The sequence below is a fragment of the Canis lupus genome, chromosome 2 (genome assembly GCF_048164855.1).
Source record: "Canis lupus baileyi chromosome 2, mCanLup2.hap1, whole genome shotgun sequence".
Classification (NCBI taxonomy): domain Eukaryota; kingdom Metazoa; phylum Chordata; class Mammalia; order Carnivora; family Canidae; genus Canis; species Canis lupus.
The window spans coordinates 21,241,140-21,266,391 of record NC_132839.1 but is presented as its reverse complement, the minus strand read 5'-3'; the positions used below and the strand labels follow the sequence as shown (position 1 = coordinate 21,266,391).

Below are 25,252 nucleotides of genomic sequence, written 5' to 3'. Positions count from 1 at the left end.
CACAAATTAGTTTTAAATATTGAGTCATGATTTATGATAATCAACAACTTCCGGATTTGATTAAGTTTGGGAGTTAAGCAAATACTTTATAGTAGAAAGTATTATTCATCAGAAATAATGTTTGAATTGCGTTTTAATTGTAAGGATTTTAATGATGTCATATTTAATAATTTTGATAAGATTTTAGTGATAAAAATTAAAATTTCTATAATACTTTGCAGACTTTTATTTTTTCATTTTTTTTTTTTTTTAAAGTTAATTCAAGAATTCCTGGGATAAAAAGTCCTGGGTCAGTCCAGTGGTTTAAGAGTCAGGATTAAGACTTTTTTTCTTTTCTTTCTTTCTTTTTTTCTTTTCTTTTTTTTTTTTTTTTTTAGGGGGAGGGGAGGTGGATGGGTGAGGGAGAGGGGGAGAGAGAATCCTCAAGCAGTCTCCATACCCAGTGCGGAGCCCAATGCAGGATTCCATTTCACAACCTTGAGATCACCACCTGAGCCCAAGTCGAGTCCATCGTTAATTGAGTGAGCCACCCAAGCGCCCAATACTTAGCCGACTTTCTAAAAATGTACTTTCAAATGCATTATGTAAGTGGGCCTTCATAACAACATTTTAAGATCATAAAGACTGGCATTCCCATTTTAAAGATGAAAAAACTAAAATTAAAGAACCACATATATCTGTAAACTAATTTGATTCTCAACATTGAAGGGTGGTTATTCCTATTTTTTACTTTGGAGAAGAAACAACTGAACCTGTAAGAAGTTAAATTATATGTCCATAGTCACTAGGCTGTCAAGTAGCACATTTGTGATTTATAAATCCCAGTCTGTCCAATTCCAAAATCTCTGTCTTTCTGTAGTTCTTCCAACATGTTCCACGATATATCACAAAGAACACATACCATGACTGGAAGTAAAAATATTTTTTATTGGGGCACCTGGGTGGTGTAGTCAATTGAGCCTCAGACTCTTGGTTTCATCTCAGGTCTGATCCCACGGTCTTGAGATCAAGCTCCACCTCTGGCTCCCAGCTCAACGTGGAGTCAGCTTAAGATGTTCTCTCCCTCACACTCTGCCCCTCTGCCTTGTGCTTGTGCTCTCTCTCCCCCTAAAATAAATAGATTTAAAAAACATAAAATAAAAATACTTTTATTGGGTATCTACTAAATATATCAGACTTCATCATTTATCCTAATGATAATCCTTACAAGTAGTTTTATTTTAGAACATGACTCTTAAATGGTGCTTAATATATGCAGGCATTACATTAGCAGAGGGGGATAAAAGTTTGAGAATACAGATGACAAAACAGAGGACAATAATCACACTACTAATAAGTAGGAGACAGGGTCTGCAACTACATCTATAAGAATCCAAAGAAATATTCACACAAAATCTTCCTACTAACTTTAATCGTTGCCAAAAGAAAAAATAAAATCCACAACTATCCCATAACTTTGCTGAATTTTCTCACAAGTATAATTTTCATGATTTTTTTTTTGCGTGAGACAATTATAAATTATGAGCCTATAAAGCTTTGATTCTCCACTAAATACTATGTTGGGAATGTAATAATTGGATTCTCTTTCCTCCCTTGACTATTCAAAGACCAGCTAGCTGTTCTGGTGTTGAAAATTATTCTTTGTTGGCCAAACTTTTCTGTGTAAACTTCAATTATGTATTCATTCAAAGTTATTATGGTTTAACCACACTGGATTTTATATCACTATATTAGTTATAGAAGGCAACGTCATTCTGTATGTAAAGTATTTGAGTTACTACAGAGCACAATACAGAAAGAGGAAAAACATTTTTTTTTTACTTTTGCCAATTTTCTTGGCACCCAGTTTAAATACGAGAAGGTCAAATTATGTTGGAGTCCCTCTATCTCCAGTAAAATATATTTTATGAAAGCAATCTCTATGTTTAGATCACATTATCTACTTTATATACACACAAACGTACATAAATATCTCCTAAATAACCAGAAAATAGATGTATTTGTGTAAAAAGAAATAACATATAAGAGAGAAAAAAAGATCTTGAATTGTACTCTTGAATCTATTAAAAATTTGCTGCATTACCTTAAACAAGAAAAGTCTCTGAGTCTGTTTCCATTTTTTATGAGATAAAGATAGCATTAACTTCCACCTATGTGAAAATGTGAGGTGTCTACCTTAAAAATAAGCCCAAATATTAAGAAACCTACCATGCCACTTTAGAAAGAGCACCATATGACAGTTCAGTTTATATTGGTCTTCTAGTTGAGTTAGACACAGCTGAGGAGGTAAAGGAGCAAAGAAGAGGCCAAGGCAGAAAATGCTCTTTCCAGATTTTTCTACACCTCATTCAACAATCATGGGAAGGTTATTTAGTTTCTCTCTGTCCAGGTATGTCCTTCTGTAGTATCAGGGAACTACAAGAAATAAATAAATAAATAAATAAATAAATAAATAAATAAATAAATTAATTAATTAATTAATTAATTCTTTTTTTTCTTTCTTCCTTCTTTCCTTCCTTGAGATCCTTTCTTCCTTCTTTTCTTTTTCTTTAAATTCTCCTAAGCCTGGAAAAATGAACCACCTTGAAAAGCTCCAAATAATCTCATCAGTAATTTTACAATAATTAAAATCAGGTAATAAAGTCTTTCTTTCTTTCTTTCTTTTACATTTCATTGGCAATAAAGCTTTGGCCTAGAGGAAACAAAATCAACTCAACTCAATGAGAAATTTTAAAAATCAAATTGGCCATTTTATATTGGAACAATAAATTTCGACACAGTTAATTTGCTGACTTATATGTGAGGTTTGCATTTATTTATTCCCTTCTTCTACTCTACTTTTCTAAAGCCAGACCTTCCACAAATGGCAGATGCCTCTGTTACTTGTGCCTCCAGCCTTGACCACTTCCATGTACACATTGACCTGATTAACAACTGCCAGCATCTCTTTACCTGAGGGCTTTCCTGACCAGTAAGGCCTGTTCTTTTTTTGCTTGTAGCAGATTGGAAATGTCTAAGAATTAATGGCCCTCCTGTGTAGCCCTCATACGATGCTGTGCAAACACCTGAGCCCCCTCTGAGGCATGGGTTCTATACATTACCCAGAGTTCTCTAGTGGATTAAGGGCCCTGTTGCCCCCACACGCTTTCCAAATGCCTTCCTTTCCCTGCCCCGCTTCCCCACTAGGCTATTTTCTGCGACCTGCCAAATAAACTATTTAAACATGAGTCTGTGTGTCAGGGTGTGTGAGTCTGTGTGTCATCTTTCATCCAAAAAGATGAAGATCTTACGGTTTTGTGGTGCCAGAGGTCACCAGGAGCTTCTCAATATGACCCACTGCCTTGATATACATTTCAAGCATTGCTCCCAAACTCTTATTTTTAAAGTGCAAATATGATTGGATAGCTTCTCTATTTTTTTTCAGGTTGAAATTCAAACTTCTTTGCATGATATAAAATATCTATGGAAATCTAATACTTGACTAATCTTCCAGACTATCCCCCTTTTTTGTCCTATGGTGGGAGTAGAGTAGACACCAGGGAAACAATATTTAGTGGGCGTGGACTATACTAGCACTTGTACTAGTTGCACTATATGTGTTATATAGTCATAGCACAAACCTACAAGGACAAAATTCACCATTTTACAGGTGAGGAAATTGCCAGCGAAATAATTGACTGAACATAGTCACTCTGCCTCTGACCATCTAACTTTTATTCAAGTCTAAACCCCTTCCATTCTGTGGCCTCCTCACTCAGGGTCACCAAATATCCTAATTTACCTGGGACACTGCCTGTTTGTTCCTGTTGACCCAGAGCAATTATGAAAAGCACCGCTTTTCACTTTCAAAAGTATCATCCTGGTTTTGTGGGTGAATTATATGGCCCCTCTGGCCATACTCTAAATCCATCATGTGATCATCTGTTTCTGGAATGCACTATACTCATGATTCCATTTCTTGCCATGTGCTGTTCCTTCTGCCTAAAATGTCCTTTCCTTCCCTTTTCTCCTGGAAAAATGATGTCCAGGGCTCAGGACTCTGCTCTTCTTTGTTGTCTTTGGGATATCTTTCCATTCTTCTAGCTACAAAAAAGGGGTTTGGTATGCTCCTCTGTGCTCCTCATATCCCATGTTTACTGTTATTACATTATAATTTTTTGAGTATTTGTCAGTCTTCTCTACCAGCCTGTGAATTTCTTAATATTTGGGCTGTACCTTCATTATTTCTGTATATCCACAGTGCCTATAATTTCCCATGGCTGGGCAGACGCTTATTAAATATTTGTTGAATTATTGGATAAATGACATAATAAAATTTGAAAAACCTAGCCATCTCCAGAAATTATGATAAAAAGTAGAAATGGGCTCTTTCAAAAGGAGCAGGTTTATACTAGCTAGCTCTGATTTACTTTACCTGGAAGCTGCTTAATTCTGAGCAATTGTTTAGACAGCCTCTGATCTGGCATCAGCATTCCTACCCAGGCTATCCTATGTCTATCATGTGCCTCAGGCTCCATTTGAGTATTTTCCTGTCCTCTCTTCTGGTTAGGAGTCAACCTGTCTGGGTTAGAATTTTGGCTCCACCATTTCCTAGCTATGTGAAGCCCTCAAATTTCTTTCCCAAAAGGAAAGGTGCCTCGGTGTTAATGGGTGCTGCCTAAGAAAGAAAAGGAGGACGGTCATTTAGAAAGCCTGAGATGATACACCAGATTTATGTCCAATATACACTGACTCTGCAGGCTCCAATGTAAAAGGCCACACTGATTCTTTCTGTATCGAAACTCATGACCAGTAGGCTATTCTCTAGGATTCTCTCATCCTCTACTCTAGCCAAATGAATTACATGCTTGTTAAGAAACATTTATGTTGGTTCCTAAATTTTTCTACCATTTATACTTGTTATTAGAATTACACAATTTTAATTAAATACCACATAAACTGATAAATAGGAGTGTGAAAATGGCAGGTGTTTGTTATGAAATCTAAGGAGGTTGTTTTAGAAAGACTTAATAAAGGTAAATCTCTGTAAAAAGTGCCATTCAAGTAGGCTTATATTTTTTAAGTGTCTGTGTTTTTTAATTGATGTATAGTTGACATACAATGTTATATTAATTTCAGGTGTAAAACACAGTGATTTGACAATCTCTATATTATACAAGTTCACAATGATAAATGTAGTTACCATCTGTCACCATACAACGTTATCACGGTATTATTGTCTATGTTTCCTATGCTGTGTTTCTATCCTCATGACTTACTTATTTTATAACTGGAAGTTTGTACCCCTTAGTTCCCCTCACCTAAACGCTAAAGTAGGTTTATTAAGAGACACAACTGTAAAACATTTGCAAGGGGACAACGTAAAAAGCCAGAAGAATCTGCACTAAGGTCAGTTCCCCCTGTCTTTAGATCCTTGCTCCAAGGAAAATCCCATACATATAAAGTATGACCTATGTGGTAACGAGCAAAAGACAGTATGGAACTCCAGTTGGCAAATTCATAATCAAAGACAAGTCCTTGGCTAAGAACAAAAATATTATTCTATATATATCTACTTATTATAAACAAAAAAGAACTTTTAGAGTTATATAAGCAGTCTGTTAAAGATCCTTTGTCTTAACTACCTTTTTGATTTACCAACTATAATCTGATGACCTTGATTACACTGCAGTAACCAATAACCCTCAAGTCTCCGTGAATAACGCAACAAACTTTACTTCTTGCTCCTCCTGAGTTTGCAGGTCCTGGAAACCTGTCCTCCACGGATGACTGTCTGAAGCACTTACCATATGAAACATGTACTCTCCTAGGCCAACAGAAAAAGAGAAAACACCAAGTGGTGCACTTCTCTTCTGCACATTAGCCAAAACAAGCCACATAATCACATCTAAATTCAAGGATGTGGAAAAGCATAATGCTCTCATGTGCCAGAAGGGGAGGAGAGCTGGAAATACAGGTGAGCAGCAGGGATGTCCACTACATGAGCTTCCTACGGTACCTAGCACACGAAATAGGAGAGCCTCTGCTTGATTACATGAAGGATTTTGAGGCAGAGAAAAAGATAGTTTTTTCTTTAAATAATTAAAATAAATATTTAAAATTGATAGCTTAGTGATTATATTTTCAAGGCCATTCTTTATTTCTGAGAACTCATAACCAATTAAAGTAATTCTAGAGAAGACTTTTAAATAATACTTAAGTCATGAGCCCCCAAAGTTTAATTCAGTCCACATAATTTATTCTGTCATCAAAATGTAAAATATATTCCCCTAATCATGCATTCTGCTTTTATATCTAAAAAGTAAAGAATATTAATACATTAAAAACCTCATACTCCAAAAAATCCATATATCAGTCGACTGCCAATATGGTGGAATCATTAAAAGACCTAAGATGCAGAAAGTTCAATTTAAAAATATTTTGAATTTCAAAAATGATTTTAAAAATCATGCAATAATAATCCTTAACATTTTTCATTTTCTTCTTCTTTCTCCTTCTTCTTCTTCTTCTTCTTCTTCTTCTTCTTCTTCTTCTTCTTCTTCTTCTTTCTTCTTCTTCTTCTTTCTTCTTCTCCCTCTCCTCTTTTTTTTGCATTATTATTTCATTTTTATTTCATTTTATAGCTACATTTTCAATGGCAATTTTCAGGGCAGCTGCATTTAGTGTAGATACTGTATTCTTTTTCATTTTAAAATACACTATATCACAGAAATATATCTAACTCTTTTTAACTTTTTAATTTTAATTACAGTACAGATAACATACAGTGTTATATTAGTTTCTGGTGTACATTGTAGTGGATCAACAGTTCTCTACATTACTCTGTGCTGATCATGATAAGTACTCTTTTATTTACCCCCAATTCAGTACAGTTTTTTTTTTAAGATTTTATTTATTTATTCATGAAAGACACAGAGAGAGAGAGAGGCAGAGACACAGGCAGAGGGAGAAGCAGGCTCCATGCAGGGAGTCTGATGTGGGACTCGATCCCAGGACTACAGGATCACGCCCTGGGCCAAAGGCAGGGCTAAACTGCTAAGCCAACCCAGGGATCCCCTTCAATAGTTTTTATTGCATCTTTAAAATATTACAAATAAGTCTGAAAAAAATCATCTGGCATCTTGCTGTTTCTGTAGCTAGAAAGCTTAGATCTTATTCATCAGCCTGAAGAACTGTTCCTTTTTCAGAAACATAGGTACCACCCCCAAATTTTCTGATATCCTTATTTTTAACTCTTGTGGCTTCCTAGATCAAAGTAGCTGAGTCTGATACAAGTTCAGTATCACTTCCTTCAAGAGTTAACTCATCTTTCTGGGTTTGAACAAGCAACACCTGGCCTCATCTGAACCCTGCAGATACATTTTTCACCCAAGAAATTTGGATTTCAACAAGAGAATTATTCTCCTGAATAACATCATTGATGGGGAAGTGAGCACACACAGATCACATCTTGTAATGGAAGCGCAGTGTAACACCCTTGATCGTGTTCTGCACTTGACTACAACTAGTGCGAACAATAGCCAATTCCTTTCCCCACCATTTGTCAACTCGGAGTGTCTTCTTTTTCTTTCCAAGGAGATTGAGTTCTACGTTGATGTGATTAAAATCCCTTCATAGGGTCCCTCTGGGGCCCTTCACATTAACAGCAAGTCCCTTAAGAGTGATGTTGGCATTTTCTGGAATGTCAACAGTCTGATTGCCAAGAATGGTCTTCATTCTCACAGTAGGTGGGGCAAAAACAATAAATGTACTCTTAATCCCCTTCACCTATTTCACCCATCCCTACACCCACTTCCCCTCTTATAACCACCAGTTTGTTCTCTATAGTTGAGTCTGTTTCTTAGTTTCTCTCTCTCTCTATCCCTTTGTCTATTTGTTTTGTTTCTTAAATTCCATGTATTGAGTGAAATCATAGGGTATTTGTCTCTCTCTGACTGACTTCTTTCACTTAGCATTATACTCTCTAGCTCCATCCATGTTGTTGCAAATGGCAGGATTTCATTCTTTTTTATCGCTGAATTATATATATATAGTTTGGCTATTATAAGTAAAGCTGAAATGAACATAGGGGTGCATGTATGCTTTTGAGTTAGTGGGTTTGTATTCTTTAGGTAAATACCCAATAGCAGGATTACTGGATTATAGGGTAGTTCTATTTTTAATTTTTTGAGGAACCTCTATACCGTTTTCCACAGTGGCTGTACCAGTTCACATTCCTGCTGGCAGTGCATCAGGGGTTCCTTTCCCTCCACATCCTTGCCAAGCCTTGTTGTTATGTGTGTTGTTGATTTCAGCCATTCTAACAGTCACGAGGTGATATCTAATTGTAGTTTTGATTTGCATTTTCCTAATGATGAGTGATGTTGAACATCTTTTCATGTGTCTGTTTGCCATCTGGATGTCTTTTTTGAGAAATGCCTGTTAATGTCTTCTGCTTATTTTTTAATTGGATTTTTTTGTTTTTTAGGTGTTGAGTTTTATTAGTTCTCTATAAATCTTGGATACTAACCCTTTATTAAATATATTATTTGCAAATACCTTCTCCCATTCAGTATGTTGTCTTTTAGTTTTGTCACTTGTTTCTTTGCTCTCCAGAAGCTTTTTATTTTGATGTAGTCCTAATAGTTTATTTTTCTTTTATTTCCCTTGTTTGAGGAGACATATCTAGAAAAATGTTTCTATTGTTGATGTCAGAGAAATTACTGCCTGTGCTGTCTTCTAGGATTTTTACCATTTCAGGTCTCACATTTAGGTTTCTAGCCCATTTTGAGTTCATTTGTGTCTATGGTGAATGAAAATGGTCAAGTTTTCCCAGCATCATTTTTTGAAGAGACTGTTTTTTTTTCTCATTGCATATTCTTATCTCTTTTGTTGAAGATTAATTGACCATATAATCATGGGTTTCTGGGTTTTCTATCCTGTTCCATTGATCTCTGTGTCTATTTTTGTGCTAATACCGTACTGCTTTGATTACTACAGTTTGTACTATAACTTGAAATCTGGAATTGTGATGCTTCTATCTGTTTTTCTTTTTCAAGATTGTTTAGACTGTTCATGGTGTTTTGTGGTTCCATACAAAAATTTTAAGATTATTTTTTCTAGTTTTATGAAAAATGCTGTTGATATTTTGATAGGAATTGCATTAATCTGTAGTTTACTTTGAGTAGTATACATATTTTAACAATATTTGTTCTTCCAATCCATGAATGTGGAATATCTTTCCATGTGTTTGTGTCATCTTTGATTTCTTTCAACAATGTCTTACAGTTTTCAGAGTACAGGTGTTTCATCTCCTTGGGCAAGTTTATTGCCAAGTATTTTATTATTTGGGGGGCATGTATATGAGATTGTTTTCTTAATTTTTCTTTCTGTTGCTTCATTATTTGTGAATAGAGATACAATGGATTTTTGTACATTGATTTTGTATCTTGTGACTTATTAAACTCATTTATCAGTTCCAGGAGTTTTTTGATGGAGTCTTTAGAGTTTTCTATATATAATATTATGTCATCTGCAGATAGTTAAAGTTTTACTTCTTCCTTACCTATTTGGATGCCTTTTATTCCTTTTTCTTATCTGGTTGCTGTGGCTAAGCCTTAACAGTACTATGTTGAATAAAAGTAGTGAGTGAATATCCTTGTTTTGTTCCTGATCTTAGGGGGAAAGCTCTCAGTTTTTCAACATTGAAAATGATGTTTGCTGTGTGTTTTCCATATACGGCTTTATTTTTTGTCCAATCTAAGTATTGCTACCCTGACTTTCTTCCATACCCATGTGCTTGATAAATGCACTCCCAGCCCTTCACTTTCAATCTGCCTGTCTTTAGGTGTGAAATGAGTCCCTTGCAGGCAGCATATGGATGGATCTTGTTTTTAATCCATTCTATCACCCTATTCTTTTGATTGAAGCATTTAGCACATTTACATTCAAAGTAATTACTGATAGGTATGTTTTAATTGCCATTTTGTTACTTGTTTTGTGGTTGTTTTCTCATGATGAGTTGGCTTTCTTTAGTGATATACTTGGATCCCTTTTTTTTCTTTTTTGCATTTCTGCTACCGGTTGTTGATTTGCGGTTACCATTCAGTCTGTATAGAACATCTGCATGTAGTAGTTTAAATTGATGGTCACTTAAGTTTGAACCCATTCTTTACTCCTCTCCTCTCCCTGCTTTGAGAATATGGTGCCACACACTTTACATCCTTTTACTTTATGAGTCCCTTAACAGCTTTAGTCCAACAAATGGCTTACTAGAGGGCTAGGCAATGAGGAGGGGGTGTCATTTGTTGTCCATTTTATTCTCAATATAATCCTTGCTTACCTGATGGATGGCTTATTAAAAACAGTAATACCTTCAAATTTTTATTTTTGTCTTTAGAAAGAATAGTAAATTATGCTTTTATTTAACTTCTAAAATTTTCGTGACTAATTGGTATGCTTTCCAATCTGTCTATAATATTTTTTGAGTCACTAGTGAAAACTTATATAAACAAACTATTATAGTATAAAAAGAAATGAGTTCTATTTAAAATACTAAAGACAGATCATCCACTTTTTCTTTTCCTTTAGTCTAAGCAGCAACCAAGTGAAGCATGTAGGGATGGGGAGGGAGAAGCTATGGTTGGAAAGAGCTTCCCTGATAATTCAGGTAACCCTCCCACCAGCACACCCTCACCGCCAGCTAAGGATCTGTGTGCAGGAGGGAAGTCACAGCACTTGGGGAGAATTCTGCTCAACTATTTACTAAGTTTACCATTACCTGGAACAAATTTCCTAACACTTAACCTCATCTCTTCTTGCGATAATTTCTCTCCTAGTGTTACCCTGAAGGTTAAATAAGATAATAACCATAAAGAGCCTTAATGCTGTATTTACATACAAACTGGATTGAAACTTCATATTGAGGTCAGTATAACAAGTTACCATCAAGATCTTTAAAAATAATAATCAGCAATTAAATTCAATACTTAAAATAGCAAGGACACCTACGCACATGTCTACTACTTAATTTCCATCAAGTTGATCTTTTTTCTTATCCTTTTTGCTTATTTTCCTCAAAATTTAAGAAAAGGTGTTTACAAATAGCCACTACCCATTGGTAGGTAATAAAATAAATGCAGTGGGTTCTAACTAGCATTTTTAAATTAAATAAATACCACAAATGTGAAACAAAACACGTCACATGATTTCTCAGCAAGAACTGTTTACATTGCAACAAACGTACATAAATTATATTTCTTACTGTATATTTTTTAAAGTTTGTAAAATATTACTCTAGAACAAGGCCAAATGAAATCTGGTACACTTCCTACTATTAAGTAGATCTCCTTTCATTTCATCATTTCTTTAATTAAGAATAAAATATAAAGGTTTTAGCCATCTATCAAGCCAAGTTTTTTTGTTAGCAACTCTTATATCATTAAATACTGTTTAGAATGATTCTTACATAGCTAGTATCTCAAGTAAAGCAAGTGTACACGAGGTAGAACAAGAAGTTGCCTGCAGTACACCCCAAGTTACAGCTGCTGAGAGAAAGTTCAGTGGTTTTCCACACGCAGTGCCCCAGCACTGGAGCAGACGGTGGATCCATTTAGATTTACACTCCTCAAAGGAGGGACTTGTCTCACTGACATGGCTTTAAAATATCTATATCCCATCAAGGACAGAATGTAGTACAAGAGGAGAGAAAACAACTTGTCACCATGAGGCGCAGAGACTTGATGCGTGGCAAAGTGAGTCCTGAGGCAAACCTTTCTGATCGTGCCTTCCCATCTGGAACAGGGCACCAACCCAGGGTTCACACACTGGGCCAGCAGAGAAACACTGTCCTGAAAGACATGTAAGTAGAGACAGATCACAGAATCATCATCTGACCTTTATAGATCATTTACATTGTTGTTCAATCCTACATAATTCTCATTCCAGGATTTAGTCATGGAATCAAAAAATGCCATTTTTTTGTAACAAGGAATCAAAAAATGCCATTTTTGTAACAAATCTCCCTCTACTCGGGAAATGGCTCAACTCATCCTGTGCTGATTAAATCAAACTTCTGACACCTAATCCGGCCTAACTGAGATTAGCAGTCCCCTTTCAAATCCTGCCTCAGTGAGGCTAATGTCTGCGGGGCTGTGCTCCCCATCCAGAGCACCATCCAGCGCTCCTATGAAGGTGCCACCCGACAAGAAGCCTTTCTGGTTCATCACTGCACCACAGGATGCCATGAAGGAACTCATAGGCTGTGACAAATCTAATACCCTATTACTTGCATTTTTTTGTACTGGGATTTCATTTGGTGACATCACTGGATACAACTGAACTTGAAATCTGTGTGACATTTTTGCAGGTGTTGCTTTTCACCAAAAAAAAAGGTTATTTTACATAGTTTAGCCACAGTGCAGTGCTTTGGGTCTAGAACTAAACCTCGGGAAATCTAATGAGGTTGAAAAGAAAAGTGAAAGTTAACGGCCACGGCTTTAACAAAGGCTCGTCTTCCCTCAGGCTGTAAGGAGTCAGTAACTGAGTTCAGTAACTGAAAATTAAATTAGAAGAAAATGCCACCTCTGCAGCTACTGCTACCTTTAGCATTAACGGTAATATAGAGCAGGGTGGGGGCCGGGGGTTCTGCTGAATAGAGCCATCGGGAAACTCTCAGAGCCTCCAAATGGTATGGAAATCTGCTCTTACACCGTGTTACAGGATTCCTCTGGGTTGTGTTTTGCTGTCTCTCTGTCTTCCTTTTCCCTCGTGCCCACATTCTTGTAGTCTGTTTCCTCTTCTCTTCCTTCCATCCTTTTTTTTTTCTCCTGTTACTCTGACTTAATGTCCACTTTCCCCCCTCCCCTACTTCCTCACTTCTTTTCTCAACAATTTGGTTCTTTTTCCTCTCCGCCCATATTTATGTCTATGCAAGACTAATCCAACCAATGTCAAGGTTCCTGTGTTGTGCCCTGCTCAGAATCCGAGAGAAAACAGCTCAGGATTCTTCAGTGCTGGGAAAGCATGAGGCTTTTGATTTTATCTGGTCATATCAAATGAACAGGAACCACTTTCTGGGGATGGTATTATCAGGTTAAGTGATAAGGGTGGGCAGGAAGGACTTGTGGGCAGTGGCCTATATTTTTTTAAAAAGGCAGGGGCGGGAGCAAAGAAAGGAAAACAAATTAGACCGTATCAGGATCCCTCCTATTCTTCGAATAAGCATCTCTAAAAAACAATCAAGCAAGGTTGTCAATTTGGCCAAAAATCAGCGATGCTTTAGTATAATAAGATAGTACCACCACTCCTTTACTTCTAAACAAATTACTAAAAAATCTAACTATATTATACAGCAATAAAGAAATAAAGGCTATTTTATCATAATTTGATTATGCTACAAAGCACTGTGCATAGCAATTCGTGGATCTAATTTTAGTTGTAATAATCTCTTGCCCTGTTATGTAAATGGGAAAAGACTTTCTACAGGCTTGAGATAGAGATAAGCTTCGGATCGAAAGCATGCAAAAGCCATGGTTCAATTACTCTAAAGTGATCTGCATCATATGTTACAGTACATCTTTCTGCCTTTGCACAAAAGCTAGTATCTGCTGCAAATTAACCATCCTTTTCTAAATGCCTACAGATGCCCTCTGAGAGTTTACGGATTCAAATTAAACCCAAGTCCCACAACTACAAAATAATAGGGGGCATTTAAAAATTAAAAATACTTTCTCCTTTCATGACTTTCCCTCATTTTTGCCCTTACTTTTCAGTAAGCTTTGCCCTTTGCTTACGTGTTCAACCTGACAGCAAGTATACAACAGTTCTCACTTCTAGCTCTGTGGGCCCAACCATTCTGCAAAAGGGTGAACCACCAGAACTATTCCAATTCCACCTGTCTCTGCAGGCCGAAAAATTCAAGTTCTGGTCCCTGAGCGGACCTCATCCTGACCCAACTTCACATCTCAGAATGCAAGAATCTCGAGAGAAAGGAGGAGAACACTGTACCCATCCTTATTTGCCAGGGCTCTTCATGTGCTCTTTGAAATGAAATTTATAATAATCCAAAATTTAGCTCCCCCAGGAGGGGCAGGTCCTGAGGGACGGCTGGAACCACCCACAGGCTTTCCCCTTCACTGACCCTTCTCTTTCATCTCCTCAGGTTGTAGCTTTATTGGCTCTTACTGCAAACTGTTTGCACACTACTGAAGACATGGTGTGGACCATTGTCAACCCTTCTCCCATGGCTCTGCCATGTGGGAAGGCATGGTGATGTAGGCATTAGACACCCTGGGGGAGGACTCTCCTTGGTCCTACTTGAGTCAGACACTCTTTTCCCATGGGCCCTCCCCCAACCATGATGGGGAAAACTGTTTTGTAACTAGTGGTGCTCACTAAGACTGATCCAAGCAGGATTACAACACACGTCCACTATGCATGGGCTGTGGCTTTCTCAGTTTGCATGAAGGCTGCAAGACAAGAAAAACAATGAAAGGATAGATGGTGATGTTTGATGCCAAGCACGTTTATTTCAACCTTTTTCTGTTCAATTTAAAAATTACTGCTATTTCCAAAATAATCACTTTATTCTGGGATTCAATACCTATATTGTTGTCACAGGGGGGCAAATATTTGTGTGCGTGTGTTATGTAACATTTTCAATACTAACTTTCATTGTTCAAGAGATTAAATATTTCTAGAGAGTAGCCAGGCTGGCTCATAAAGCCTACTGTTGATTAAATTAGAACTGTTGGGATGCCTGGATAGCTCAGCGGTTGAGTGTCTGCCTTTGGCTCAAGGCATGATCCTGGGGTCCCGGGATCGGGTCCCACATTCGGGCTCCCTGCATGGAGCCTGCTTCTCCCTCTGCCTGTGTCTCTGCCTCCCTCTCGGTGTTTCTCATGAATAAATAAATAAAATATTTTAAATTAAAAAATAAAAAATAATTAAAACTGTTATATCTAGGGGCGTCTAGGTGGCTCAGTGGTTGAGCACCATACAGGAGCCTGCTTCTCCCTCTGCCTGTGTCTCTGCCTGTCTCTCTCTCTCTCGTGAATAAATAAAATCTTTTTTTTTTTTTAAAGAAGAACTGTTTTAGCTAAGCAACACAGGATAGAATACAGAATGCCCATTACAGAGGTTTTGTACTGTTTTACTTTTTGAATTTATAGATGTTATGTCTAGGTTCTCTCATCACCCAGACTACGTCACTCACTTTACTCTCACCTCAAAACAAGCAATAATTTTCAATAGCAGATGTTTGCTAAATTCTCTGTGCTATTCTTTTCTCTCTTTATATATTAGAGTTAATCACAAAACTGAAATCCAAAACATAGGATGCTACATAAGTTTTTGGAATATGAAAAAGAAGATATTACTTCAACCCAAATTGCATGCATTTGTTTTCTTCTATCCCCCTCAGAAGTTTTATTGCACTTTTTCAAATTTTTTTTCTGCATAGCTCTTTAAATACATCGTCATGACAAGGAGTGTTGTCAGATAAGGGAGAATGAGCTTTTAATTCAAGACTTTATTAGGTCACCTACTGGCATTGGCTCAGTCATTTAATGTTTCTCGGACCCAGCTTCTTCACCTAGGCCATAATATAATATGTGGAGATGCCTGGTAAACTGTAAAGTAACCTACGAAAATAAGGTAAAAATAATGTACTCTATCAATCAAGACTCAACCAGAGAAACAGAATCAGTATATATGTTTTAAAATGTATTTTATATTTTGCATATATTTTTATATAATTATACATAAACACACATACTTTATATAAATATATGTACAGAATGTGTGTGTGTGTGTGTGTGTGGACTTATCACAGGAAACTCCTGGCTAAGCAGTCTCTGCAAGGCTTTCTCTCACCAAATGCTAGAACCCAAAGTGCACAGAGAGGCAGGAGCGAAGGTTACCAAGAGGCTGAGATCCAACAAGTTAGACTAAAACATCCATCCTTGTTGCCCCTGACCTTGGTGACGAGGGTAATCTGAAGAATCAGGGGCTCTAACCATGGAGCCAAACACATGCTGGCTTGGGAATCAGAGAAACTGAAGGAAGATCAGGGAAAGGGAAGGCATTTGTAGGCCGAGCTGCTGCTGCCTTCCAACAAGGCAAACAGAACTATCTTACAATTTTCCTCTCTCTTGGCCACCTGGAGTCTCTGTTCCTCAAGGAGAGCCCAGCCCTTTTTGAAAGACTTCTACTAGATTAAGTCAGTACTACCCTTTGATTAACTCAAAACAACTGATTTGGAGCTTTACATCTGGAAAGTCCTTCAACATTGCACCCAGACTCTAGTATTTGATAGGATACCCAGTAGAAGGTGTGTACAGGCTGCTGCCTTTCTTGCGCTCTCCACCTCTTGTGAGAAAATCTTCCTTAAAGCCCACATGAACCAGAAGCAAACTAAAAAGGTAATTCTGGAGAAGGGAGTTCAGTGAAGATGACACATCACAGAGCCATTCTACAATCAATAAAAGTGATCTCTATCCTAGGAGACAAATATAAGTAGCCTACTCTACAAATGCCAAAGATGACCCAAAGAGTCATTCTCTGCTCTTGTTTTTCCCTCCTCTTCCTGCTCACCCCTCGACCCAATCCCATGCACCCATTCTTCCTGATAAACAGCGTAGCTCTGTGGCTAATTGGTCCCAGGTGGAATGAGTACCCATTGAGGGGGCCTTGCTCTTCTCCTTCCGGCTCCCAACTCGTCCTGAGCTCTACATCATTAAAAATGTAGTCACTCAGTCATGGCCTAGTTGTGAACATAAAACATCGCCACATCACTACATTTTGCTTTCATTTTGGACAAAGTATGTTTTTCCTCTTCCTTTAGGAGTCAGCCTGGGCCCTCCGCCTATGTTCTTGCAGTGCCTTTCTCACCTTAGGCTTGGCTTTGAGGAACAGGTTAAATGTGTATTTTTAAACGAATTCACTTCCACTGTTTCTTTCTTCACTCTTCTGAATTGTAAGGAGTATACAGGTCAAAGCACAGTAAGGATGGGGCTATTTGGGGAATTTGTTTTCAGTGCAGTCACAAAATAAATTCCTTAACTAGACCTTCGGGTGTATCTTGATAATTCATGGTTACTAGTGAAAGAAACTTTTGACACTATAGGTTCCCAGGATCCTGACTAAAGTGAAGTTAGATTTATTGTCCATTATATCCCTAGTACTAAGGGTACTATTCTCACAAACTATAGCTTCAAGCCTTTGCCAAATAGCTCCCAAACCTGTACCTGAGGAGACAACAGAGGCTTCATTCAATATTTCCACATCGAGTCACCCCTTTTGCCAACCCTAGCATTATGTTGCTTCTACTTTCCATAAGGAGTTCTTGTTTTGTCCACTGTAGCAAAACCTCTGCCACACAGCCCTGTCCTAGTATCTTGGGGCTCCATCCTGTTGCTCCAATTATCTTCTTGGTTCTCTGCTTCAATCTTGGCACCTATGAAGCTAGTACTTGGATGTATCCCTCACACCAGTCCTCACTCAGAGGTCATCAGCAACCTCCGAGTGCCAGTTGCTATGACTGGATGTCCACTACTTATGGGTAGATCTCCTGGAAGAAGCCTTCGCTCCATCAGCCTGCATCACTTCTCTTTGCCACCAGGAGTCATAAAACAGCCCTTGTCCTCTCCCTCCCTCAACATCCTATTCTAGTCACTTGCTGGCATATACATTTCTCGCCTACTTGGGGGTCAGCCTCAGGCTGACTGCACAACTGTCCCAAATGCAGCTGAAAAACTACTGCCAGAACTTCTCTTGTGAGCTTACCCTAAGGCTGTTGGGGTTCTCAGTCCCTACCAGGGAGGTCCATTTTACCACTGATCAACTGTTGTGGTTGGTAATTCTGAACATTTGATTTTTTTCATAGAGATGCAAAAGTCATGCAAAAGCCAAAGCATATCAAGAATAAATTTCACAAATCACACTGTTTCTGTGTTGACAAAATAATTAGACACAGAGCCCATGAAAGTCTGAATGAAGCAATTATTGGTGTTGATTAGGATCAACAAGATTTAGAGTTAATATAGAAAGGGACTTCTTTCTCCTTCTTTCCTTGCTTTTCTTTTCCTTCTTTCTTTCTCATTCTGAAACATATAGTTTTGAGACAGGAATTGTGCTAGCCATAGAGGATACAAGATGGATTTATGTATTATAATATATCGGCCCTTTGAGTTTTTATATCATAGAGATTGAGACAAATGAAAAACAAAAGATTACAGCTCATGATGAGAGTCTACAGAAATTAAGGTGCTTGATTTTATCTAAAAATATTAGGAAAGGCATTTTAAGGAAATGAACTTGAGTTGACTCTTTGAAGAATGATTAGGATGAATTCAGCAGACAGATAAGAAAAGGGCTTTCTTTTGGAATAGAATGGCAGAGACACAGGTAAGTGGGGTATCTTTATAGAAGTGCAGGGAGCTCCATGTTGCTGGTATCTTGGATTGGTGCAGGAGCAGTTGTAAAGCAATGAGTCTGAAAAAGTAGAAAGGTCTAAACTCATGAGGACTTTGTAAGTCATGCTACGAAGTCAAGATTTTATCCTGCAGCAGATGAGGAGTTACTGGTGGATTTTTAATCAGTGGAGTGACATGAATTTGTCTTATACTGAAGGGGAGGCTATACGAAAGAGGGGAAGGGGAACAGTTAAGAAATTTCTAGAAAAGTTCAAAGTTCTGAAAATCTAAAATAAGGAAACAGCAAGGCAAGTGGGACAGACATGGAGAACTTCTTCAAGGATGAAGGCTCTGTCATTTCTGTAGAAAGTGGGAAAACTCAGAAGTCATTTTCGTTCCCAAGATTCTTACGGCTGAGGCTATAGTGCCTGCATTAGAGCTCAACTTTACCCTCTACCCAATGCTACTTCCGTGCCCTTCCTTCCACTGATGTTGATTTGAAGCAGAATCTGCATCCCAGAACCCAATCTCTAGCAGAGAATGAGTCAAGAAGGGGTGGAAGCAACTAAACTTAGAGGCCAATTAGATATGGAGTTGAGGGAAATGAAAGAACCTCAGAGAACTCCAAGAGTTCAAGTTGGTGCTGAATGGAATATGGTAAAGCCAACTTAAGTGATTATATCCAAAGATGATAAGACAATAGGTCTGCTCAAAAGATCATGTGCGACATTTGTGTAAAAAATATTCACTATACATTTGGCTAGCAGAGCATGGGTGAGAATAGGACTAGAGAGAAAACCTTTAATGTCAATAAAACACAAGCAGTAGCTATAGATGCAGATGATTATGAGAAGAATATCTTGAATAAGGTAAGAAAATGAAGGGAAACAGATTTCTAAGCAGCTCTGAATTCTTCAGTCATTCCAGCTGCAATCTCAGTCCCTAAGTAACTATGTGATAATAGCCATTATTGTCCACTTTTTCTTGATATTCTTTTCTAATTTGATATGACTGTCTTTGCTGGTATGTGAAGTTGTTAAAGGAAGGAGCTGATTTTATTTATCTTTTTAGCCCAAAATATCTTACATGAAATAGGGGCTAATATTGAATGGATATGGCACAAATATTAAAATGGAGCAAGACCCAACTGAAAGTTGGAGCCTTCAATGACCTCTAGGCTAAAGATGGTTGCTCTGAAGACTTGCAGGCCTGTGCGACACCCACTTCACTGCTTAATCTGTTTTAGCATTTCTTATATCGAAATATCAGGTAATAGTAGAATTTTGTGCCAAATTTCTGCTTAAGGTCTAATGACTGCCTTTACTTTATGCTGGCTCTTTAGAAAGTCTTCTTTTCATTTTGTATGTGTCTTCCATTTCAAAGTCATCAGCATACAGTAGTCCCAAATGGCTCTCTCAACAACTTTTAAGGATCCTCACAGCCAGAAGAACCTCTCAGAGGATCAGAAGCACAGCTAATACCAGCTTATTACATCCTTACACATGAATAAAACAAGCTAGACCTATTATACAGCTGTTTTCTCACCATTAGTGACTGGGAACTGATCTAAAAAAAATATGTAAACTTAACCATCCACCTTATCTTTCTCTTGGCAGCTGAATTAGTCAAGTTTAGTAACTATACCATACTCTTGCCCCAAACACCCTTACAATTCCAGGACTACACAGTGGGTAAAATTAGAATATAGTCAATCCACAGTATCCCTGACAAGTACTGGACCTGAGCAATTCAATGTCTAGACTAGTTGTTTCAGTCAGGAGATTAACTGGCTTATCTCAACCCCAAGGGCAACTTTTGGCTCACATCCAGGAAGTCAGCAGTTTTCAGGTTAGACCCTGACTGATCAAGCCATCAGCTGTTTGCCTAATCCCAGCATCATAGAATTACAGAACAAGACTTTTCCACACAGTTTTGGGTCTGAGCTGGCTATTTCTTTAAGGTTTAGTATGCTATGTTAATAATTTTTCCCCCAGCTGGAAATTTCATAAAAATGGCACATTCTTTGGCAATACTAAAATAATTCTTTACCTAGAAAGAAAAAAGTATATACAAATAAATTAATGTTAAACTGTTATAAATATCAATAATATTAGCAATACTAGTGTGCTAATAATTTTATATTAATAAAAATTGATATAAATATTAATATGTAACAATTTATATATAATATCTTCTGGATATGAACTTAAGGAGCACTGCTTCCAAAATTTAACTTATTCTAAAAAAACTAAAATATTCTCCAAAACATTTAGAGCATTTTTTTCAAGTTCATTTTCCTTTCTTAAATGGGCCATGGTGATTATTAAAAATCCTGAGCCCTCTCAGTGCTGAGGACCAGTATGATGCAACGGAATAAGTGTGAGAAAAAGAGTTTAAATTCAGACTCAAGAGAAGTTGGGCAAACCAATGATCCCCCTCTGGGCTTTAGTTTTCTCCTTACAAAAGATGGTGTAGTCAGTGAGGATGTCCCAGAGAGGAGTCCTCAGCTGCTACCCTCCAGTTCTAAACATTCTATTGTCAGGGGACCACAGCCTAGGGCAGAGGTAGTTAAAGAGGGTGTCAGAGAAAGTGTGAGTAAATGAAGACTAAGATGGGCATACTTTATAATGTCATTGTTGCAGGTGTTGAAAAATCAAAATTTCCAGGAAAAAAATTAAAATTCTCACTTTTACTTCTTTTATTTTCATTGGGCCAAAAACATCTATATGTTTGTAAATATCAAGAGACACTTTTTTTTTTAAAGATTTTATTTATCCATTCATGAGAGACACACAGAGAGAGAGAGAGGCAGAGACACAGGCAGAGGGAGAAGCAGGGTCCATGCAGGGTGACATGGGACTCAATCTCAGGACTTCAGGATCATGCCCCGGGCCGAAGGCAGAGCTAAACCGCTGGGCCACTGGGGCTGCCCCAAGAGATACTTTTTAAATATGCATTTAACCTGAGTGTTTTGTGTTCTATAAACAAAGCTATTAAATCAAAAGATCAGTGCTGAATAAAATTGCTACTATGATGATTATTAATTATAGTTAATACATTTGACCCTTAATCTCTGCCAGGTATTGTGCTAAGAGTTTACTTCAATTATTTTGTTTAATGCGGCTGATAAACATTACTTCATTAACGCTACCTGTGTTAGCTATTATTTATATCCCTATTTTATAGGAAGAAAAAAGAATTTGGAATTCAGAGGGGCTAAATAACTTGCCCAAAGTTACTCAGTAACAAACGTGAAATTGAAGCCCAAGTCTGTCCAGCTCCAGAATATAGGTTCTTAACCATGACATTTAATATTACTGATACTCAATATTACTAAATTCAAAAATTTATAAAATTTTATACAATGGTTCTTTTTAAAAACAAAACAAAATGAAACCTATAAGACATTCATTAGATTGTAATGCTATTTTATGGGACTTTTATTGAGACTGGCTAAGGGGCTTTATGGACTCAAAAACTGGAAACTGACTACTGCAATTAGTTGTTCAGAATAAAAGCCAGGCTTGAAAGTCCTTCTTTGCATTGAATTTCAAATGTTCCACTTTGAATGAAACAGATGTTGAACTTTAGATTAGTTCAATCTGCATTAGATTTATCCTGTGCACACAGTAAGATAGTACTAACATGGGCACTTACGCTACTTTCTCTTTAGGGACACCTTTCCCCAGACCAGCTTCATCTGCAATTTAAAAGAGGTCTTTTCAAAGAAACAGAGGATTTTACTTAAAAGCACAAGAATTAGTCTAGTGGGTCTGAACCATGGTCCATCCAATATTCCCTCTCTTCTAGGAGCATACAGGGGCATATCATGTGATGGTGGTCTTCTATCATGTGAAACTCAAAAGGTTAGGGATACACCCGGAGACTTCTTGATATTTTTCTGACATGTGTGAATTTAGATTAACCTTTCTAGAAGCCTATATTTTAGGTTTTCATGACATAAAATTTCCATGTATCCACTACCTTTTGAGTAAACGAACATAGGAAACATCTTGGATTTGTGGATTCCAGCCTCTCTAACATGAGTTCAACTGACCCCTATTCTCCTTTAAGGCTTGTCAGACCCACCACAGGTTTATCAAAGATTCGATTATTTACTGAACTCCTATTCTCTGTTAAAAGGGAAGTTAGCAAGTGTTAGCTGTTAAAGACAGATGAACACCAAAATGAGACTTTCTTCTTGATAAAATCAGAAGGATGGAGTAGGAATTTTAAAAAGGATTAGCTTTGGAAGTCAGCAGCTATTGGAAGTGTTTTATGTAGGGTGCAGCGCCTCTCCAAATGACTGAGCATAGTGTGGAAGAGTGTATCAACAGGCTGGTGTGCCCCTAAATCCCCAAAGAAATCAATCTAATTGTCCAAGTACATTAAACCATCTTTGCTAATTGGAAAATACAAATCACAATTCTGTTTGTTCTCTGAGCATAAAAGAGAGACATTGATATACAAGTAGAAAATGAGAACATACCACTAAGCCCCAAAACTTGGGCATCTTCTCAAAATAATTTAATTAATTGAATAATAGTTTAAATAATAGTTTAAATAATTAAACTACAACCAGGAAAGAAGGTGTACAGGTTTTACTTTTATCAGTCTTAAACTTATCTGGCTCAAGCTTTAAGAGGTTCCACCTGTTTCCCACATGTTTGGATTCAGTGTACAACCTATATTCACTCTGTATCCTTTATGACTTCACGAGCTTCAGCCATATAATCTCTTAGCCTTTGCCTCTCCAGTCTGTAGAAACACTTCTCTAGTCTCTCCTCATTTCTTTGTTCTTCTCGTAACAAAAATTTAAATTTCATAACCAAATTTAAATTTGGTCATTTAAAAATTTTCATGTTGAATATATTTTCTTAGTAGGTTCTAGCTAGTGTTGGGAATACAAAGAAGTCCAGACTGAACTGAGTTCCTTCCCTCAATCTACAGATCACTAAGAGGTATTGCATTGGTTCCTCCCAAAGAACCCAACTCTTGAGTTTTGTTAAAGTCCCCTCCAGAACTTTCTGTTTTTAGGCTCTGTCTCACCTCTATGTTTACCACCTAGGGCTTGAAGCAAATACCAAAAACAATCCTATGACGATAAAGTTTCTAACACTGCACGATGGTATTGAGAAGGAGGCTGTGAATTTTCATTTGTGCAGGCACACAGCTCTAGGGATCATTTTTGGATGGATATCTCAACACTTGAGCAAGAATATTCCCAGACTACTCTTCAGAATGCAGCAGCATCTTCCCATGTATATCTACCCACCTTTTCTGCACTGCCCTTCTACAAACCTCTTCAAATACACCATTTTCCATTAATATTTAATTATTATAAAGATACATTAATCTCTTCTTTTGCCAGCCCAATTATATAATACAACCCACTATGAAGCTATATAGTATTTAAATATGTTCAATTATTTATAATATAGTTTGTTACATTTTGCTCATGTTAACTTTTTATATTGTTAACATCTTGATGTGACTGTTCCTCAAACACTGTCACCTTCTTTTGGGGCATGCACCTGGACTCCATTCCTGATCTCGTCTTGCAGTTAGATGTAACCATGTTGGTGGAGTTCTAGCCAGTGAATTGTGATTGGTGGATTGCCCTTCCAGATAAGTCCCATGGAAATCTTTCTGGTACTTTCTTCCATGTTTTCTTCATTATTCTGGATTTATATAAATGAGCACGACATCCTCAGAAGTCATATCTTGAAGATGGAGGAGCCCAAGAGATGAAAGTCACCTGGAAACCTAGCCTATCAACAGAAAAACCTTTTTTTACTTACATGAGTGAGAAATAAATGTTTTTTGTGTATAAACCATCATATGCTTATAACACATTACATATTTTATATGAGTTATAGATTGTCTTTTGGCATAATTAAAAGTTTTGTTCAGTTTGAGTAAATATTTAATAGAAATAAGTATTATGATAAAATAATGTAATTAGCATTTATTGCGGCTCTCCTGGCAGTCATTGGCAATGACCTACCAGTGATTCCTCTAGGCACTGCACATAGCCTAGCATGTTTAGTTCCCTCACTATCCTTTTAGTTAGACATAACCAGTGAACTCTCCAGGATAAGCAAACCAAGGATCAGCAGAGTTAAGTTACCTAAAATTACTGAATGGCAGAGCTGAGATCCACACCTGTCTGTCTGGCACCCAGCCTATATTCTTCCCACTAAACCATGATCTTTTTCCCCAAGGTTTTTTTTTTTTTTTTCCTTTCATCACCTAAGGCCCCTAATTATGCCATGTCCTTAAAATGAAAAGATGCAATAAAGTATTACTTGAGTCATGACCACAAAAAAAAGAAGAAGAAGAAAATAAAGCAACTTAATAAAATAAGAGTTTACAGCTATGCTTGATTTTCCACCGGTCAGTACAACAATTTGAGGAAAACCACAATAACCAATTCCATGATGGAGTCCTCAGAATTAGTAAATCATTGATATGAGTATTATAAAAGTTATTAACAATCCAAAAAGTATGTAACATCCTAGAAAAGAATAAAAGATGGATTAGAGCATTGATTGTTCACTATATCCATCATGATCTTGCTAAGAATAAATAAAAGTGATTGCTACGGTAACACTTGTATTTTTATGACATATCTGCAACATCACAAAACCTCTTCTGGTCTCCACAGGGATTCTCTTGAGTTTCTCTTGGAAGGGTATAACACATTTCTGCTGGCTAGCAAAAATCAGTTTGAAGTTGTGACTTTTAACATTTGTTACAGCTTTGATGCAATGAGTTGTCCAAACAACTCATTATTCTTAGTGATCTGGAATAATCATTTTATATTCAAATACAAATGTAGAAGGAATTTAACTCTGTTT

At 37.2% G+C, this 25,252-nt stretch overlaps 1 long non-coding RNA gene and 1 pseudogene across 4 annotated transcripts; both read right to left on the bottom strand.

Moving 5' to 3' along the window:
• Window positions 1-907: 907 nt before the first annotated feature.
• LOC140613924 (uncharacterized) lies at window positions 908-25,067 on the bottom strand. 4 transcript variants are annotated; one of them, XR_012014847.1, is made up of 6 exons: window positions 24,523-25,067; window positions 23,908-24,163; window positions 14,374-14,447; window positions 11,751-11,828; window positions 2,209-2,415; window positions 908-1,107 (listed from the first exon to the last, which is right to left on the bottom strand). It is a non-coding gene; the product is annotated as an uncharacterized lncRNA (long non-coding RNA). The 4 variants fall into 4 exon arrangements; XR_012014844.1 differs by having other exon boundaries at window positions 11,702-11,828; window positions 24,523-24,986; XR_012014845.1 differs by having other exon boundaries at window positions 11,702-11,828; window positions 24,767-24,986.
• On the bottom strand, window positions 6,793-8,357 carry LOC140609880 (large ribosomal subunit protein uL6 pseudogene; annotated as a pseudogene).
• Window positions 25,068-25,252: the final 185 nt, after the last annotated feature.